This window comes from Zingiber officinale, chromosome 3A, assembly GCF_018446385.1.
Source record: "Zingiber officinale cultivar Zhangliang chromosome 3A, Zo_v1.1, whole genome shotgun sequence".
NCBI classification, from domain to species: domain Eukaryota; kingdom Viridiplantae; phylum Streptophyta; class Magnoliopsida; order Zingiberales; family Zingiberaceae; genus Zingiber; species Zingiber officinale.
This window is the reverse complement of record NC_055990.1, coordinates 29348125-29357167: the sequence shown is the minus strand read 5'-3', so window position 1 is coordinate 29357167 and position 9043 is coordinate 29348125. Positions and strand designations below refer to the sequence as shown.

Genomic DNA, 9043 nt, shown 5'->3' with positions numbered 1-9043 from the left:
TAACCTTAGCAACATCTTGTCGATTAGAAGATTTCGACAAGATAAAAATTGAAAATGAAAAGTTGAAAGTAGAAATAAAAAATTTGAAGAATTATACATGCTCACATGTTCAACAAATTAAAAATTATCAAGGGCTTAATTGACATTTAAGATATCATAAGGGTCAAATTAGAAAATTATCATCAAAATATATTTCAAAAAAATTTCTAATTAATCCAGTAAGTATTGGTTCTAAAATCATGTTTAAATTTAAAATCATTATATATGCTTTATTTTAAATTTGAATTCATAATTTGTGCTTAAAATTGTCTAACATTTTTTTATATTATTTCTCTTCGAAATTAATTTGATATTAATTTTTTCAAGAAAGAGGGTTTCATTACTTATCAGTATAAAAAATTTTAATTTTTTTTACCATTAATTAATTTTTATGAAATTTTTTAACAAAAAATTTATTTTTTAATTTAAAAATATTTCACCGTGTTATTTTTCAAATTTTATTTTTTTATGAAAATTTATCATGTTCTCTGTCTAAAAAATATTTTTAAACTTTTTTAACAGTTATTGAATTTTCTATGAATTACTTATCCAAATGCTAATTTTTAATATAAAAAATTCTCAAAAATTCAATTTTTAAAAATTTATTTGTTTTTGCAAAAATACTTTCTCTATTACATTCTCAAAAAAAATTTTAATACAACCTTCTGTAGAAAAAATTTATTATTACTTAAATTAATTTTATTTTTTTTCTTGCAAATTTTATGAGTTTTAGATATACCAGCTTAACTATTATAAAAATTTTCAAAATTTTTGAAGAGTGAAAAATAAATTTAAAATTATTTTCTCCATAACTACTATATAAATAGCAAAAGTTTAGATTTTCAAACTTTAAAGTTTATTTTTTTTAATATTCGTCATTTTTATTACCATTAGAGATTAATTCAAATTTATTTCCAAATTATTTTTCAACATTTCTTTTATTTTTAATGTGATCAAAAGGAGAGAGTTAGAGATTTAAGTCTTGGAGGAGGGTAAATTTTTTTCTAACATTAAATGTTATTAATTGCATGTTAAGTACTTGTTATTTCACTATTATTTATTTTTAATTTATCCCAACTTAATTTAGTTACTCATATCCAAAAGGAGGAGATTGTAAGTATCCTTTGATAGTTTTGATGTGATTAACCAAGTGAAGTTAAATCTTGTTGTCTTTTGATGCTTTGTGTCTAAGTGTGAAGGAACTTAGGAGCACAAAAAGTCGAGCGAAAGACGCAATTAGCGAGAAGGACGACACGGGAGAAAGTCGACGGGCTCGGTGTGTCCGAGGGACGAGGCGCTGCGGAAGAGTACGCTAACGGACGATAAGCACCCAGCGTTTCTGAAGGACGAGAAATCGGAGTGGAAGATTGCTCGAGAAGGTCAGAAAATGGGTTCGGGTGAGCCCTATTCTAGATGTCCGAAATCACCCAAGTGAGCGAAGCCGGAGCGGACTTCCTGGACCGAAAGTCAACATTGAGTTGACTGGAGTCCGGGCGCCCGGACCACTTTGGTTCGTGCAGGGGCACCTCGCCGAGAAGCCCCTATTCGAAGGCGGTCTGGGCGCCCGGAAGTGTTCCAAATGCCCAGACTAGATAAAATATTATCTTTTACTTGTTGTGTAGTCATTTGTGAGGAGATAAGATTTGTTACACTGGGGGCGCTCGGAGATGATCCGGGTGCCCGAACCATGCCACATCAACAAATGGTCGCTTTCGACCAGTGGACTATAAATAGAATCATGGTCTTCTCCTTTTTGAACAACATACTCTGTACTTCAAGTTCTATTCAATTCTTTACTTTCGAGTTTCATTTTTATATACGGGGCTTCTCCGGCTCCAATATTTTGTTCAAAAAGAAGATTTTCTTACTGAGCCTACTTTTCTTAAAGTAGAAATCCCCTAATTGCCAACAAAATAAAAACCTTGCTTGTTTCGTACTTTTTTGGATTCTATTATTCTGTTTAATTAAGTGTATACTTGTATTAAGCATGATTGTTTGAGAAAAATATTGATTTATTTTATTGTACAAGACAATTCACCCCCTCTTACATGTCACAAAAGACTTGTACAAAGTACATTGTCTCATCAATTTTAAAATGCCAAGTATTTTAACATACATCTATTAAACTCTTTTCCTCTTTAATTTCCAAATTAATGGAACCATCTTCCAAATTTGATCTGTTAATTTGATTTAACTGATTTTTTATCACCCGTATTTACAAACTACCACAAGTTTGCATATATTTTTTTATATAAACAATCACCTTCCTAATCCTTTTCGAAATTTCGAAAGCACTAAGTACACAATGAGATTTACAAAGAACAATAGGTTAGTAGAAACAAAAAGAAGGTAATCTGCTTCTAAAGTTTTGATCAATCTTCCAAGAATCATTCAAAACTTGCACGCTGAAGAAGTGGCTGTGATGTCGTGCCTAGCTACTATTTAGAGCCGGTGCCGAAGGGGTGGTTGGTGGAGGTCCCATTGTTCTGGGAAGGCGCTGCAGGTCTTCATCTTGAGTCGCCGTCCAGTGGCTCAACCACATGAATTGCACCGTTGCTCATCCCCAGGGCTATTTGATTGGGTTCCGATGGGTGGGCAGCAATCACAATCGGATAGGCAGATCCACTAAAATTCAAGAAAAGACATTTATCATGCTGTAATTTTTCATGACCACCATATATCTCTCAAATTACAAATTACAGAGAAATTAATTTACTTTTAAAAAAAAAAGCAAAGAGAGAGAGCTATACCTAGATATATAGGCAGAGGGCGCTATCTGGCAATGGAGCCTCAAGCTGTCTGCTTCAAAAATTCCAACAGCACCATCAACAAATGCAGCATACACCAACAAACTATCACAAGAAAATGTTGCACTTGAAACTGATGCTGAGAGTGTATCCTTAGGAGACCACTGCATCGTTGGATCAAAATTATTAGAAAGAAAAAACATGATAAAGCATGCAAGGTGAAAAGATGCCTAGTCGCAAATAACCACACTGATTTACTACAGTGAAGTACAACTAGGGAACTCAGATTTCAAACATATAAAAGATAATTGATAAATAGTACTTCCTAATAGAGTTTAGAACTAACCCAACACAAAGAATCGAGTTTACTGTTATAGATAGCTATTTGCCTTTCGTGAACAACCAACAGATGTGTCTGATTACTGTGAAATTGAATTTGGATGTCCCCAACTAATGGAGATGTACATCCAGCAGACGCCTGGATAAAGCGGGAGTTTTTCTTCTCCCAACTATCTATGCTCCAAACACAAAGCTGCATATGACCACCAAGTAAAGGGGTTAGAATATACATTAGAAGCGAAGATGTTAGCAGATACAACTTTAAAATATGACTCGGAACGCAAGTGGAGATATGGTCGACGATGAATTATTTTTTATCTGCACACCTGAGCATCAGCTGCAGCAGACACGAGAACATTTAGTGAAGGGGAAAATGCAAGACCGGTTATCTTTTTTTGGTGGCCCTTGAGTTTGATTTTCACCTACAAGAAAGTGACATTATAGACAATGATTTCATAGTAATGCAAAAGAGAAAGTTACCTATTGAATTTCAAAAGCAATACAAACTGCAGAAGGCATCAAAAATCCAGATAATTTGACTAATAGAAAGGACGAGATTATGAACCTCATCAATCGGAATATTATAGATCAAAATACTAGAATCTTCCATTCCAGCAGCAATCATGTTATTATCTTCAGGATGAAATGCTAAAGACGTGGCTGCCGGTGGGGTTGGCATAAAAGTGGTTATAACCTGCAAGATATGTTTCGATTTAGTCAGTTTGGTTTCTCCATTTTTGGTAGCAAGAGTAAAATCAATTCATGGCTACGCACCTTAAAAGTCCTCATATTTAACAGAGAAACTTTTCCACCTGATGCAGACGTTGCATAAGAGTCATTCTTAGATAAAGCAATACAAGCAGTTGCTTCTTCTGGATTGTTATCACTCCTTTCATTGGTCATAAGAATACCATTTGGTGGCTGACGGAGCTGAGGAGCAACAGATGCAGTTGACTGAACAAGCAAAGCAAACAATCAGCACTAGGCTTATAGCAAATAGATAATTTCTTACGACTGTTTCTTTCTGACCTTGCCCGATGGATTTCGTTCATCGCACGGCCACTGCCAGAGCTTATGCACTGCATTGGAACCAAGTGCTAATAAACTGCATCCAGAATTGGTGTATATCAATCTCACAACCTTGCTCACTGCTGATGTTGAATCGGGCAACCGCAAAGTTTTAAGATGCCCAACATTCACAATCTCAGTTAGCTTCCAGCTTCTGATTCTTTGAGTTTCTTCAGGAATCCTTGGCTTGACATCAGCAGCTCTAGTACTATCCACAACAGCCTGCAGATTTTGCTCATGTCATATAAAATTTTGTAAACACAATATTCACTTTGACTAGTTGCTGAATATTACCTTCACATTGGAATTAGATTGTTTAGAAACACTATGTGAAACCTCAAGCATCCTTAAAACCCGTTGTCCATCAGCATTTGCCAGGATTTTAATTCCATTATCACTAGTCGTAACAGCAAGTAATGAACCATCTTTCTGGAATCTCAGTTGAGGAAATGCCTGGCATGGAGACATAAGAGTTGCATACAAACTCAAAATTTGAATTGCAAGAAACATATAAGAAAAGCTAACGTAGATTAAGCTACTAACAGGAAGTCCTCCATTTGCATCAGTAATAGTCAGTATATCAGTGTTATCCATATCCCAAAACTTAATCTGGAATTCATCCCCTACAACCAAGAAGCGGTTCCGAGTTGTGTCGAACTGAACAACTCCCAATGAGTGTTTTCTAAAGCCATTGTATGTCTGCTTAATAGTTCCAGTCTCATTCCACTCAACTAAATGTGAATCCCCATCTTTACTTGTTCCACATGAAAAAAGCCTTGTTCCATCTGCACTATATGTCATTGTTGTGCACCAGTGGCCAGGAGCTTCATAAGCAACTCTAGATCTCAAACCATCATAGCTCCATGCTTTGATTTTACCATCAGTTGAAGTTGAGAAGAAAAACTTCACAGATAGAAATAATGAAACACTAGAAATAAACCAAATTGAATAGAAACAGTATGTAACAGAGCAAATACATACATGGATAGACCCGTTGAAGTGAGGACAAACAGAATAAACAGGGGCTTCATGACCTTCAAATGTATACTGTTTCTGTCCAGTTGAAGCATCCCACACCTATTCATCATGCAACAGAAGCTGTTAAGAACACACAATTCTTCTTGTACAGTCTTCTGACTGATAATCACATGGTTTTACTCACTTTAATTGCCTTGTCATCGCCGCAAGTGATGATCAAGAGAGTCTTCTTGGGATAGGAAAAGGCAATGTCATTAACACTGCCTATATGAGCATCAATCTGCAGAACAAGATGCTATCAGCATCATCATATATATGGTTGCCAAACACCATAACTATTAACTGACCTCCAAATGTTGTCGTAATTCTTCATTTAGATTAAAAGCATAGATCTGCACTAGATGCTTTGAAAATGCAACACCTATAAGTTTCACAGAAGAACAACAAGAATTTTAGATTAATGAACTTGATCAAAATAATCCAACTTTGTTTTTTTGCTTCGGCATACCAAGAATAGAACCTTCAGGACTCCACAAGCATCTGTTGACAGATACAGTAGCATCATTAGTGAGTGATGCCTGCAAGTAGGAAAAACACATGTTCATGTTCTTAGTCTGATAAAAAGGTATAATCCAGGTCTGGGTTTTTCAGCTTGATGAATACCTGAAAAGGCAAAGAACATGTTGTGATATCCCACACTTTGAATTTCTTATGTGTTAACCTTTCTCCGGATCCAACTTCCCAGACCCCAATGTCACCAACATTTGTTCCAACTGAAAGAAGAGCATCAAATGAGAAGGTCAAGAGGCTAAATAACAAAAATGCTTACAAAAGAACGGAAGATGAGGCTACCTAGAAGAATTGTAGTATGGATAGGGTGAAAATCCAAGCTCATCACATTGGAACCTTGATTAAGAGTTCGTACCACTGTCTTGGGAATGTCATAGACCTAAATGATAAAACTATAGATTATATTCCAAGAAAAAAATGCATTCAACTATACGGATAAAGGAGAATTATATCTTTTGTACCTCAGCTACTTGGCTAGTTTTTATTTTTTTCATTGGACGTTCAGAATTTGTAATCTGATGATCAATCCCAACAAGTTGAGCATTGGCAGGAGGAGGTGCCCGTGGTTCATTTGTAGGGGCAGCACATGAATGATCAGTAAACAGTGTTTTAATTTCAGGGTTGGGATGTGGATTTTTGCAAAGGTGGTGCTGCCAATTGAGACTAAACGATGCGCAAAGTCAATAGGCAATACTAGTACTATTACAATTGCATTTCATAGAATAAGGAGAAAGTAATTTTGCACCTTTGGTTGATTAGTGCTCGCAAGCGAGAATCGTTAAAAGTTGGGAATGTTAACTTGTCGCGAATCAAAGGATTAGCTTTGATAAGTTCCTTGACTTCCATAAGCATTGTAGTTCGCGCTGACTTTGTATCGCCATGCTGAGAAAGTTGTTCATTTTGCCTGTATAGATTTTTGAAAAGTTATATGTAAAATCACATAAGCTATCTATCCATCTCTAGATTCAATAATATGTAACCTGAAATTTTCCAGAGAAAGCAGCATGGTGAGCTCTTGGAAAAGTTCCTGGTTGTAAGCTTCAAAAACTTTCAGATCCTTCATGAGAATATCAACAGCTTTTGTCCTGTCATGTCTGAAGACAGAATGCAAAAAATGCGCTAAAAAGTTGCAGCTAAATCCGAACATCACCAACAAAGATGAGGCAACGACGACTGAACTTTACCTATCAAGCGCTTCGAGGTACTTCTGTTTCCTGATTTCGAAGAAGATTTTCATGGAATGCCTATTGTCTTCGACTGTAGTGAAACCGCCTAGATATTTGTCAACTTCATCCCATTCCCCTGCCTGAACAAGATCCTCGAAGTGCTTCATGTTGAAATAGAAGCCGGACTCCTGCTCCAGCCTACGAGACAACCAGACATTATTTAATCAAAAGATCAAAAGAAGTTAAGAACTCCAGATGATGTACATGTTTCTAAAGGACAACACGAACGTACTTGTGAAGAGTGTGTTTGAATTTCTCTTCGTCTAGTAATTGCAGTATCAAAAAAATAAGGTCTCTGTTCAGCGGAGACATTTCGTTCGGCGTCGACATGATGCAGCTCAAAAATTGCAAATTGTATTAATTCAAAACGTGAAGAATAGCAGAGAGCCTAATCCCTTTTTATAATTCGAGGACACGACTTATTCTTCATAAAATAACATAAATTTTTAATTTTTTTTTAAAAAAAAAACTTAACGGACTTTTCAAAAAAATCTAAACAACTTTGTTTAGAAAAAAAAACTCAATTAATTATAAAAATTATCCGCTCAAATAACTTTTAATAAATCAAATTCTTTCAATATTTTTGTTTTCTCACGATCAACTATATAACTTGGGAGATCATTAATAAAAGCGATCAAATTTGCACATGTATCTTAACCGTTATTATTTCTCTCAACCATCACTTTTGTCATATTGAGCAGCGTTTGCTATATCTTCTCCACTATCACTCGGGCCGGACCGGAGGTGAGGCTAGGAGGCATTTGGCTCAGGCCTAGTTCCAAGAGGAGCCCAAATATTATTAGTGTGTCATGTAATTTAATATGTATATTTTAATTTTACTGAAACTTGCATCATTGATTTTTCTCCCTAATTTTTTACCATCGCGATTTGAGAAGTGCCCCTCTGCCGATCGCCTGATCCTCGCCCTAAATTCGTCGTCGTGAAGTGCCGCTGTGCTAATCACCCGATCCTCGCCCTAATTTTGTCGTAGCGAAGTGCTGCTATGCCGATCCTTTCCTAATTTTGCCATCGCGAAGTGTCAATCCTTGCCCTAATTTCGTCGTGAACTCTCCTCTTCAAGGGTGGTCGTTTCTAGTTTTCTACACGGTCGGCGATAGCAACCTGCCAACCTCTTCGATTAATCTTCCATTTTTGTAAGTTTCTATTTGATCTGTGTAGTTTTTATTTCTGATTTAGTGCTCTTGCTTTTGAATTATTGTGTTTTGTGTAGTTACAAAAGCAAGGAAAAAGGTGAGAGGGAGACAAAAGCAAAGTTGATTTTTCTTGTTCTCTTCTACCGCTCTACTCTGCTCCTTAATTCCTATTAACTCCATCCAATTTGATTCAATTAGTTTGTATCATTAAATTAGTTAGCTTCTTGCATCTATAAGCGAGCTAGAAAAAAGGATTTTGCACCTCCTTCATAGGAAAAGCATGAGAGATCTAATAAGTAAATCCACATCTAACAATTTAATTGGGTTTTGCATGACTGATCATTAATGCTCATTGCATTAAATACTAAATATACCAAAAATAAAGGCAAATTGATAAATTTTCTAGCAACAATTAATCAATTGTTTGTGCCCAAAATAATTCCTTTAGATTGGTTTGGCCCTAAGTACAAGAATGTTGACTCATAAAATTTAATTGTGAACTCACTGAAGCAGGAGATATACTAAGATGACTATTTTAGATGTAAGTAGTTGTTTTCTTCTTGTTCATCTGTTTGAGCTTAGCTCTTTGGCTCCAATCTACAATTTTGATGTCATTTTATGCTCATTTGTCATTGTAAAGGGGGATTAATTGAATTAACCTCCCTGGTAAAAAACAAGCAATGAATAGGATCCCTTGTGCTACACTTGAATTATAGCAGCATAAAATTTTCATGACTAGTTATGAGTGCAACTAGAGTCGTTTGCTATTCATGGCTAGTTTCGAGAGATTATTTCACATATGAATATTGATGATCCTGGAAAATGAGAAAAAATTGATCAAAATTTAAGAGATTTTTTAGTGGAAAAGGGTCCAACTAGAATTGATGGCATTTTGTTTCCTATAGATAAAGCTGGTAGATAT

At 35.5% G+C, this 9043-nt stretch overlaps 1 pseudogene; it reads right to left on the bottom strand.

The window, feature by feature from the left end:
* Positions 1 to 2477: 2477 nt before the first annotated feature.
* LOC122050298 lies at positions 2478 to 7279 on the bottom strand (annotated as a pseudogene).
* Between the last annotated feature and the right edge of the window lie 1764 nt (positions 7280 to 9043).